We start from the raw sequence: 12,015 nt of genomic DNA, 5'->3' as shown, positions 1-12,015 counted from the left end.
GTGGGACCCATCCATCCAGCCGTGTGTTTTACCGAGAACTGTGTCCTCATCATTGGCTGAGTGAGTACCACAGTGCCGCGCGGCACAGCGCTGCCCCCGTGACCCTGCACCTCACCAGGCCCCGCAACCCGCCTGCCATCCATCCCTACCTACCCCATCACCGGGCCCCGGGACAACCAACCCCCCTACCCACGGAGGGGAGAACTAACATCAAAGCTGCTCCCTGTCACCGCTCCCGGGATCCCCGTCCAGAGCAGCGGTGGTGTCACCAATATCATAGTATCATAGTATCATAGTTTTTAAGGTTGAAGGGAGACTCTAAGGCGGGCTTTGCACACTACGACATCGCAGGCCGATGCTGCGATGCCGAGTGCGATAGTGCCCTCCCCCGTCGCAGCAGCGATATGTGGTGATAGCTGGCGTAGCGAAAGTTATCGCTACGCCAGCTTCACACACACACTCACCTGCCGTGCGACGTCCCTGTGGCCGGCGACCCGCCTCCTTGTTAAGGGGGCGGGTCGTGCGGCGTCACTGCGACGTCACACGGCAGGCGGCCAATCAGAGCGGAGGGGCGGAGATGAGCAGGATGTAAACATCCTGCCCACCTCCTTCCTTCCGCATATCCTACGGAAGCCGCAGTGAGGCCGGTAGGAGACGTTCCTCGCTCCTGCGACTTCACACACAGCGATGTGTGCTGCCGCAGGAGCGAGGAACAACATCGGACCGTCGCGTCAGCGTAATCATGGATTACGCCGACGCTGCACCGATGATACGATTACGACGCTTTTGCGCTCGTTAATCGTATCATCCAGCCTTTACACACTGCGATGTCGCATGCGATGCCGGAAGTGCGTCATTTTCAATTTGACCCCACCGACATCGCACCTGCGATGTCGCAGTGTGCAAAGTGCCCCTAAGTCCATCTAGTTCAACCCGTAGCCTAACATGTTGATCCAGAGGAAGGCAGAAAAACCCCAATGTGGCAAACAAGTTCCAATGGGGAAAAAATTTCCTTCCTGACTCCACATCCGGCAATCAGACTAGTTCCCTGGATCAATACCCTGTCATAAAATCTAATATACATAACTGGTAATATTACATTTTTCAAGAAAGGCGTCCAGGCTCTGCTTAATGTTAGTAGTGAATCACTCATTACAACATCATACGGCAGAGAGTTCCATAGTCTCACTGCTCGTACAGTAAAGAATCCTCGTCTGTGGTTATGATTAAACCTTCTTTCCTCAAGACGTAGCGGATGCCCCCGTGTTCCAGTCGCAGGCCTAGGTGTAAAAAGGTCTTTGGAAAGGTCTCTGTACTGTCCCCTCATATATTTATACATTGTGATTAGATCCCCCCTAAGCCTTCGTTTTTCCTGTCTTGGTATTGCAGCCCCCCCATTCCTCTAATAATCTTGGTCGCTCTTCTCTGCACCCTCTCCAGTTCAGCTATGTCCTTCTTATATATCGGTGACCAGAATTGTACACAGTATTCTAAGTGCGGTCGCACTAGTGACTTGTACAGAGGTAGAACTATATTTTTTTCATGAACACTTCTACCTCTTTTAATACATCCCATTATTTTATTAGCCCTGGCAGCAGCTGCCTGACACTGGCTTTACCATCCCCCCATACACCCAAGTCTTTTTCTGTGCCTATTTTACCAAGTGTTCTACAATTAAGTACATAATCATAAATGTTATTTCCTCTACCCAAGTGCATGACCTTACATTTATCTACATTAAACTTCAATTGCCACTTCTCAGCCCAATCCTCCAATTTACATAAATCTCCCTGTAAAATATCACCACAACCGTGGGTGGCGTCACGGACAATCTCTAAAATCCCCACAATCAACCCCCCTTTTCACTCACGGGCGAGGAACGCCGCTCGAGTCCCCGGGATCCGGCCCACCACTCGAGCCACCACCGAGCAGCAGCCGGACCCGAGCAGTGGGAGAGCGCAGCGTCACCTCCTCCGCCCGCGACAACTTGGCGTCACGAACAGGATCTTACCGCTCTACCGTCTGGTAGAGGGGCGCCTTGTGACCGCCGGAGGTGTCCGGCCGAAAATTTGGAGAAGCCGCCATCTTGGGCCCGAAAAATTCCCGCTCGAGCGTCTCCTCGAGCAGTGGAGGCGCGAAAGCCGAAACACCCGCCCCTGTAAAGGAGGGGCCAGAAAGAAACTAATGGGGACGAGATGGCGGCTGGCCGCATGTGAACGCGGCTATAAAAGCAGGGACGCCAGGACCCTGCGGCCATCTTGTTGCTAGTTCCTGGAAAGCACCATTGCTGAGATGTCCGTTCCAACTAACAACAGCGAGACCCCCGCGCCCAGCACAGCGGCGTGGGTGGAGGACCGGACCACCCCGCTGAGTCATCGTCTGCAGGCCCGCATGCAGCTCCTCTTGGAGGAGTGGGAGGCCGACATGGTGGACGTGGTGGCTGCTATGCGGAGACGCGAGGTGGAGGAAGATTTGGAGGAACGGGTAAGAGACCCACACCCCTGTATTCCCGAGGGATCGGCCACTGCGGCTGAGGGGCCCGGCCTACACCCGCTCACCCTGCTGCCTCCCCGCCACTAGGCCCGCTACCTGTCCAACCGGTAGCGGTACCCTGCCCGTCCGCCCAAGCGGACCGACCGGCTGCAGACGCCCGGGGCAGCCCTGAACTGCTTCCCCAGGGGCCACCGGAGCCGAGGCCCCTTAACGAAAATGTGTTGGAGGCCCCGGCAGTGATTGTACCGGGTTCCGTGCCCAAGCTCGGGACCGTGGCGTGGATGAGGGCCAGACTAGTTGAATTCAACCAACGTCAACAGAGTCAGATCTTCCGGATGATGGAGCAGTGGACCAGCGAGGTGGAAGCGCTGGTTGCGACTGTCCCGATGTATGCGATGGGAGCCGGCATGATGGAGCCGACGGGCGGCCCACGCTTCCATGTCCCACAGGGACCGGCCACTGCGGCTGGGAGGCCCGGTCCAGTTTCGACTCTTGCATCGTCCCTGCCATTGCCTTTGGGGCGCCCCAGTGTTGACCGACCTGATCTGCTGCACCGTGCTACGGTAGTGGAGCCTGATGTGCCGAGGCCCGAGGCCCGAGGACCCGGAGACTGCGGCAGCTGGCGGCAACCCGCCTGACGCAGGCGCCGAGCCCACCTTTGAGTTTGAGGGGGCGAGTGAGCGTCCCCGCTATGAAGGAGACCCAGTGGTTTTCTACACCCCGCGCACCGATGGGAATGGATATCGGGCACCCCTGTCACAGCAGGCATGTCACTGCATGTTTGATATGCTGGTGGCGGAGGATGGGGCTGCCTCAGCCGAAGAATCAGAGTAATGGCAGCGGAGTACCGTTGTCGTTGTCCCCGTTGGGACCAACTTTGTGTTGAAAGTGCCGTTTGCAAGTTTTGAAAATGATAAGTGAATGAAACCGAGAAAGTTACCTGATTTGCTGCTGATTGAAACCGGTCGTTGCCGGCAACTGGTCCCCGTTAGGACCCCCTTTACAATTATGCATAGGAATTACTACGAACAGGCCCGAGAACTAGCAGGGCAACCACAAACTTGTGACATGTAAATAATTATGTTTTTGTTGGATAAACCGTAACCGCCTCCGGAGAGGCAGATTGAAGGAATGGCCCGCAGTGGAGCAGGCTGGGGCCCAGCCACCACCGGAACCGGTGGCGATCCTCTGGAGGGGTTCAGGGGTCCCCATGGACGTGGGTCCCCTGAAAAGGACAGATTCCGCTCGGGCAGCTTGGTGCAGGACTGGGGTCAAGGGGTGCTGCCCATTTGCTTAGGGGCAGCATCAGGGCCAGGTTACTTGGGTGGTAGAGAGCGGAAGCCATTACCGTTTCGCAACGTTTAAAGTAAGAGTACCTCCCGATGTGGGAAGATGTTATTATAATTGTAACCTGTTTTACCGTTTTTTCTATTTTTCCAGTTTGTGAACATAAAACTGGTGATGGACGGGCAGCCCGCGGATGGTCTGCATTTTACTAAGGGGGAATGTGGTGCCCTGGACAAGCCAGGGGCCACAGAGAACAACACCAACACACCCCACACTCCCGGTAGGTACATCAAAGTCAGACACAAAACCCTTGTTGCCTTCCTCCAGGGGCTGATGTCCACACCAGGGGGTGGAGCCAGGCGGTTGGTCTCCGCCCATCGAGGAGTTCACAGTCCTGGAGGCGGGAAAACAGATAGAGTTTGGACGTGAAAGTGAGCAGAAGTGAAGTGGCAAGTGAGCAGACTGAAGTCGGTCCAGGTGTGTGGCCTGGACGGATCAGCAAGGTTGGCAGACGGTGGTGACCGTCTGCAGGAGTGGCCTATCGGAGTTTACCGCAAGGACCGTGGACGGGCGGTGGCCCGGCGGTACCGGACCGGTATACAAAGAGAAGTCAGCACCATCTGGAAGGGGTTTACGGACCCTGACAAGGCTTGGAGTCGCCGTGAATTTGTCAAATTCGTTAGCGAAGGGAACCTCCTGGGTTTCCCAGCAGCCAAGTCCCGACAGAAGGCAACAGTCCAACCAAGAGAGGGAAACACAGCCACCGCCAAGGCTACCGTTCTCAGGGCCAGAGCCTGCGAGCAAAAGGGGCTCCTCCGGCCCATATCCAAGCCGGGGAGCGGGTTACCGGTGGGAACCCATTAGAACCGTTACACTACTTAGGTGCAGGGAAAGGCAGTCACCATCAACCTGCCGGGAGAAACAACACCGCAGCCGTCTGTGGGACCCGTCCATCCAGCCGTGTATTTTACCGAGAACTGTGTCCTCATTATTGGCTGAGTGAGTACCACCGTGCCGCGCGGCACAGCGCTGCCCCCGCGACCCTGCACCTCACCAGGCCCCGCAACCCGCCTGCCATCCATCCCTACCTACCCAATCACCGGGCCCCGGGACAACCAACCTCCCTACCCACGGAGGGGAGAACTAACATCAAAGCTGCTCCCTGTCACCGCTCCCGGGATCCCCGTCTAGAGCAGCGGTGGTGTCACCAATATCACCACAACCGTGGGTGGCGTCACGGACAATATCAAAAATCCCCACAATCAACCCCCCTTTTCACTCACGGGCGAGGAACGCCGCTCGAGTCCCCGGGATCCGGCCCACCGCTCGAGCCACCACCGAGCAGCAGCAGCTGGACCCGAGCAGTGGGAGAGCGCAGCGTCACCTCCTCCGCCCGCGACACTTATATTCCTGCAGCTTAATGCTAGCCATTTCTACTCACTGGAGGAGTCACTGGAGGAGCGCTCTGGCTCTGTGACCTCTGAGGTTCCAAGGGTAAGGAGTCACACAAGACTGAGCTTTCTTATGGCCTTCAGCTTTATCAAAGATGGCAAAGAGTGTCAAAAAGTAGTCTTTAAAAAGCCACTCTAATTTTTCCATGCCGAGATTTAAAGGATCTGAGCGTTCTATTGCCATTCTGTCCCGAGGTTAGGCCACTCCACCCGTTGGGTATTTTTGATGCTTGTTCTGTTGGCCGTATTCATTGGACACGTCTATGGTTCATCATGAAACAGGGGGGAAAAAAGGGAGACAGTAAAGTAATCGCTCTACAATATCTGCATAAGGTGCAGACAAGTAGCAATTAAGGAATAATACATAATCAAGTATGAAGGATAACAGAAAATCGTAATAGACTCATATTGTGTTACTCATGTTTAGGTGACCTCATGTTCGGGTGACCTCATGGTCGGGTGTCCTCATGTTCGGGTGACCTCATATTCGGGTGACCTCATGCTCGGGTGACCTCATGTTCGGGTGACCTCATATTCGGGTGACCTCATGCTCGGGTGACCTCATGCTCGGGTGACCTCATGTTCGGGTGACCTCATGTTCAGGTGACCTCATGGTCGGGTGACCTCATGTTTGGGTGGTGTAACTACAAAAGAACAGAAAGACAGAATTTCTTACGTAAAATGAATATAGCCTTAGGAGAAAGCCACCATATTACTGGGAGCTGTTCTATCCAGCGTTTGAGCAACAATTCTATATGTAATTGAACAATCTGTCCTTCCTCGTATGCGGAAAAACAAGATGAGCAAATACAATTTGGAACATTAAACATACTTTCATCTTCAAATTTACCTGTCTTCTTGGAAAAGATCTTGGAATATAAACTCATTATGATGAAGCCTATTGAACAGCACTCCTCAATTTATTCCTTACTTCTCCCAAAAAAGTAAAAAAAAGGTCATTTCTACCTAATAAAAGCTGTGAAGCCAAAACAAGGGTATCAGGAACCTGTCACAGTAGATGTAATACTAATATTCTTCTGGAAGACATGGAGACATGGGATCAGGCCTCATTTTAACATTGATTTTTATTTTTGTATATGGGAAAATTGGACACAGGATCTAATTTTTAATTTTTGTTCCATGTGTTCCATTTTACCATCAGTGTGTCCTCTGTTTTTCATGTGGGTCACTGGGGAGGAGCTGTTGTATTTGGGCACAATGATGGACACTATTTTTGTATTGGGACGCAAAAGAAAATGTCACTATTCTATGGGGGCCATAGAGGGGGAAACATTTCTACTGTGAGGGAGTCCCAACAAGAGACGTCACTACTGTAAAATATCATGTTTTTGGGCATACGTTTACTGTGCGGAATCACTCGCTTGAGGATCACTCTCACTTTAAATGTCCTGCAAGTTTATTAAACACCCATAAACTTACACTAAAGCAACATAACATGAATCTTCTTGCGGCTTCCAAGGAACACAAACGCAGGTTGCAGACTCTTCCTGTGTAGCGATGATCGAGGGACCATGTGCATGGTGCAATTACGGTACACAAGACGAGGTTGCAGAAACAAGGGTGCAGCTTTATTTATGTGCTGCCCCCATGCCAGCAGCCGGTCACTGCTCGGGCCCGGACCTTCAGGGGTGGTGGCTTGAGGGTCTCCAGACCCGGGGACTCGCGGACACGCCGAATAAATGAGGGGATGTAGATGTACGTGCTAGGCGGTAGTAAGTTCGTGACGCCACCCACGGTGTGCGGTGAGGTGGGACACCACTGCTGCTGTAACAGGGCACCCAGGGAAGATGTTGTGCAGCAAGTTGTTAACCCCTCCGTGGGCAGGGATGTTAGCCCCGGGACCCGGTTGGTGCGTGCAGGGGAGATGGCGACCGCAGGGTGTGCTGGTGTACTCACTGTTAGTAAAACACACAAGTCGCTGGTAAACCAAGGTGGCGGTGGCCAGTGCCACGGCCGGTTGCGTTCGGGATCCCCCACCCGGCTGGTGGTCTCTATACTTTTCCTGCACTGTTGTGTAAGATGGACTTTCCCAGTATAAAACTCAGGAGTACGCTCCCGGCTGGATGTGGCCTAAGGAGCCGCGCCCGCAGATGCTGGACCGTGGGATCTATGGGCCCTGGCAGTGACCTCTTATCCCTAATCGGTGGGCTGTTGTCTTCTATGAGGGACTTTGGGTGGGACAGGACCTCTAGTCCTTGCCTCAATCGGTTAATTAACCACTTCCACTTGTTTCTGGATCTTGGCTTAAGGGTCCGAATACCCCCCTTTGTGCTACGGTTTCTGGGTCGGTTCCTTGTGTCAGTACCGGCGGGCTACAACCCTGGCCCGGTCCACCACGGTTCCACCGAGCAGTCTTCCCATCTCCTGCTGATGGAGACCACCGTCTGCCTCCTAGCCAAGGCATCAGGGCTCCTACCCTGGTACCGTTCAACTTGAACTTCACTGCTGGAGCTACCCCTAGCTCCAGCCCACACTCCTCTCCAAACTGAACTCTAGACAAATCTGTTTACTTTCCCGCCCCGGGCTGTCTGGACCCCTGGGTGGGCGTGTCTCAACCGCCTGGTCATGCCCACTGGTGTGTCTATCTTTCCCTAAGGGGGGTGACTAGAGTTTACTGGCTGGCTGTGTATTTCTTAGTGAGGGAAGGTGTTATGCGGGGGCCTATTTGTGACTACCTGGTTTTGCCAGGGCATCACATTTACAAGCAGGAGGTAAACAGTTATGCAAGCAAACGGGGGTATGCAATGCAGCAACAGTAAAATGTAACAAGCTTCAAACCCACTGTGGGACAGAAGTGATCCAATCATCCAGAACCGGCCGGCCTTATTGGAAACATTCTACAAAGTGTTCGACAAGCCAGGGAGAGTTTCTTCAGCCGCTTCCTCGCTGCTCAGACTCTGCCAAGGGAGTCTCACTGTATGCCAAACGATCCAGAGAGAAGAACCGGGAGAACAGTTTGCTGCACCTGGCTCCTTCATTCCGGAGGTCCATCAAACTGCTACCAGTAACCTCCGCTGCTTCCTCTGAGCCCATGGATGTAGATCAAGTGCGTCCGGCTAGTCATTGCCGTGAGATCCATTGCACCAGTGAGAGGTGCTTCTTCTGCGGAGGTTCTACGCACCTGATCTGATTCTGTCCTTAGAAGCGGGCAAACGGCCCAGCCTAAGGTCGTAATCCTCCAGTGCATACATCGCAGCATTCAGCATTGAGTGTTGTGTGTCGAGTTTAAAGGGCCGATAGCCAGCAAGACGCGAATGCCACCCGTGCACTGCAGTCCATGGGAATCTGTCCAGGGGCCATAGAAAAAGTAACCGTGGGCCGCATACCGCCCACAGGTGAGAGGTTCCTCCCCCAGAAATGAGATGGAGGTAGGTTGTTTTTCAACCTATATAACTATATGCGAACCCTACGGCTAATCAGCGTCTTCATCATTCTCTCTACCTTTTAACATATTCCTGACATTCGGGGAAAGTAAGGGCGCAGCAGTTCTCACTTCTCCCAGATGTAAGTGATTTGTCTGTTTTTTTCGCATTAGTAATCTTGCCATTTCCACACTGGTCACTTAGACTATTTTAGGCCCCCTTCACACGTCCGTGATACACGTGCGTGTTTGGTCCGTTTCCGTATATACCGGAGACACGGCCAAACGTGCACCAATGTTATTTAATGTTTGAGGACACATGTGCGTTTTTCATTAAGGTCCGTGGGTCCATGTGCGTGCTACATTTGTGTCTCCGTTTTGCACGGAAGCATGTCCGTTTTCAGCACGCAACACGCAGCACGGACCCAATGAAAGTCAATGGGTCTGTGCGCACGTCCGAGTGACACGGACGCATCTCTGTTTGCTCCCTGTACGTTTTTTGCTTTTTTCATGTGATGTCGGTCTTTTTTCTTTTTCTGTTTCATTCTCTCCCTCAGTCCGTCGGTCTCTCTCTATGTCTGTCGGTCGGTCTCTCTGTCTTATCTGTCCCTCTCACAGTCTGTCGGTCAGTTCCCCCCCCTCTCTCATACTCACTGTTCCCCGATCTCCGGCGCGGTGCTGCACTGCTGTTCTCTAAACTCCGGCGGCTTTTCCTTTTTTGAAAAAGCCGGCCGCTCATTAAACAATCTCGTATTCCCTGCTTTCCCCGCCCACCGGCAAATATGATTGGTTGCAGTGAGACACGCCCACACGCTGAGTGACAGCTGTCTAACTGCAACCAATCACAGCCGCCGGTGGGCGTGTCACTATGGAGCAGAGAAATAAATAAATAAATAATTTAAAAAAACGGCGTGCGGTACCCCCCAATTTTAATACCAGCCAGATAAAGCCATACGGCTGCAGGCTGGTATTCTCAGGATGGGGAGCCCCACGTTATGGGGAGCCCCCCAGCCTAACAATATAAGTCAGCAGCCGCCCAGAATTGCCGCATACATTAGATGCGACAGTTCTGGAACTGTACCCGGCTCTTCCCGATTTGCCCTGGTGCGTTGGCAAATCGGGGTAATAAGGAGTTATTGGCAGCCCATAGCTGCCAATAAGTCCTAGATTAATCATGTCAGGCGTCTCCCCGAGATACCTTCCATGATTAATCTGTAAGTTACAGTAAATAAACACACACACCCGAAAAAATCCTTTATTAGAAATAAAAAACACTAACAAATTCCCTGGTTCAACAATTTAATAAGCCCCAAAAAGCCCTCCATGTCCGGCGTAATCCAAGATGCTGCAGCGTCGCTTCCAGCGCTGCTGCATGGAGGTGACCGGAGCTGCAGAAGACACCGCCGCTCCTGTTACCTCCACGCAGCAAATGAAGACAGCCGCGCGATCAGCTGAGCTGTCAATGAGGTTACCTGGATCCAGCAGTGGATGCAGCGGTGGCCGCGGGTAACCTCAGTGACAGCTCAGCTGATCGCGCTACTCACCTCATTTGCTGCGTGAAGCTGACCGGAGCGGCGGTGAGTAGCGTGATCAGCTGAGCTGTCACTGAGGTTACCCGCGGCCACCGCTGCATCCACCGCTGGATCCAGGTAACCTCAGTGACAGCTCAGCTGATCGCGCGGCTGTCTTCATTTGCTGCGTGGAGGTGACAGGAGCGGCGGTGTCTGCTGCAGCTCCGGTCACCTCCATGCAGCAGAGCTGGTAGCGACGCTGCAGCATCCTTGATTACGCCGGACATGGAGGGCTTTTTGGGGCTTATTAAATTGTTGAACCAGGAAATGTGTTTGTGTTTTTTATTTCTAATAAATGATTTTTTCGGGTGTGTGTGTTTATTTACTGTAATTTACAGATTAATCATGGAAGGAATCTCGGGGAGACGCCTGACATGATTAATCTAAGATTTAGTGGCAGCTATGGGCTGCCAATAACTCCTTATTACCCCGATTTGCCAACGCAAAAGGGCAAATCGGGAAGAGCCAGGTACAGTTCCAGAACTGTCGCATCTAATGTATGCGGCAATTCTGGGCGGCTGCTGACTGATATTGTTAGGCTGGGGGGCTCCCCATAACGTGGGGCTCCCCATCCTGAGAATACCAGCCTTCAGCCTTATGGCTTTATCTGGCTGGTATTAAAATTGGGGGGGAACCGCACGCCGTTTTTTTAATTATTTATTTATTTCTCTGCTCCATAGTGACACGCCCACCGGCGGCTGTGATTGGTTGCAGTTAGAAAGCTGTCACTCAGCATGTGGGCGTGTCTCACTGCAACCAATCATATTTGCCGGTGGGCGGGTAAAGCAGGGAATACGAGATTGTTTAATGAGCGGCCGGCTTTTTCAAAATAGTAAAAGCCGCCGGAGTTTAGAGAACAGCAGTGCAGCGCCGCGCCGGAGATCGGGGAACGGTGAGTATGAGAGAGGGGTACTCCATTCAGTCACTCAGGGGATTAGCGGTCACCGGTGAGTCCATCACGGGTGACCGCTAATCAGGACACGGCACAGACAGAGCCGCGGTATGAGGATGAAGTCGGGTGAAGTTCACCCGAGTTCATTCTCAGCGCGCGACTCTGCTGTCATCCGGCATGTATCAACGACATTGTGCATCACACACGGACATTTCACACGGACAACACACACACACGTCAGTTAAGTTTCACGTGCACACACAGCCATTCCACACGCACACACGGCTAGCATACGCAGTTCACACAGATGCCACACGGACCATAAAAACGGACACAAAAACGGAAAACGGACCCGAAAAACGGACGTAACACACGTGCGTGTTTTTTCACGGACGTGTGAAGGGGGCCTTAGACTCATTCTTCCTGTCTTTTCAGTAAGGGTATGTGCACATGCTGCAGATTAGGTGCAGGCATTTTCTGAACAAAAAATTGCACCTTGTGGAAGAAAAACGCATGTGCTTTGATTTTTTTTTGGGGTGCATTTTTGCACCATGCATTTTTTTTGGGAAATCAATGGCTGGAAGGGATATAAAATGCAGGGGGAAGAAAAGCACCAACAAATGACATGCTGCTTCTTTTTTCTGCACCCAAAACTGCAAGGAAAAAAGAAGAAAAGGGCGCACGTTGCTCTTTTTTCCTTGCCGTTTTGGGTACATACACCACCATCGGGCTTTATGCACACAGCCACAGCCATGTAAAAAACACAGCACAATTTGACACTTTGTGCCAAGGTGTAAGAGCTGTGCTACTAAAGTTTCCTACTTGTTCTTGGAATTCAGTGTAGCTTTGTTTGAGGACTGAACATCTTCCAGGAACTGCAATTTTAATCCTTCAAGCTGACAGATTCCAAAAACAAATCTGGCCGCAATTTCATCTAAG

This window comes from Anomaloglossus baeobatrachus, chromosome 8 (assembly GCF_048569485.1).
Source record: "Anomaloglossus baeobatrachus isolate aAnoBae1 chromosome 8, aAnoBae1.hap1, whole genome shotgun sequence".
NCBI lineage: Eukaryota > Metazoa > Chordata > Amphibia > Anura > Aromobatidae > Anomaloglossus > Anomaloglossus baeobatrachus.
The sequence above is the reverse complement of the archived record's forward strand: the minus strand, read 5'-3'. Positions refer to the sequence as shown.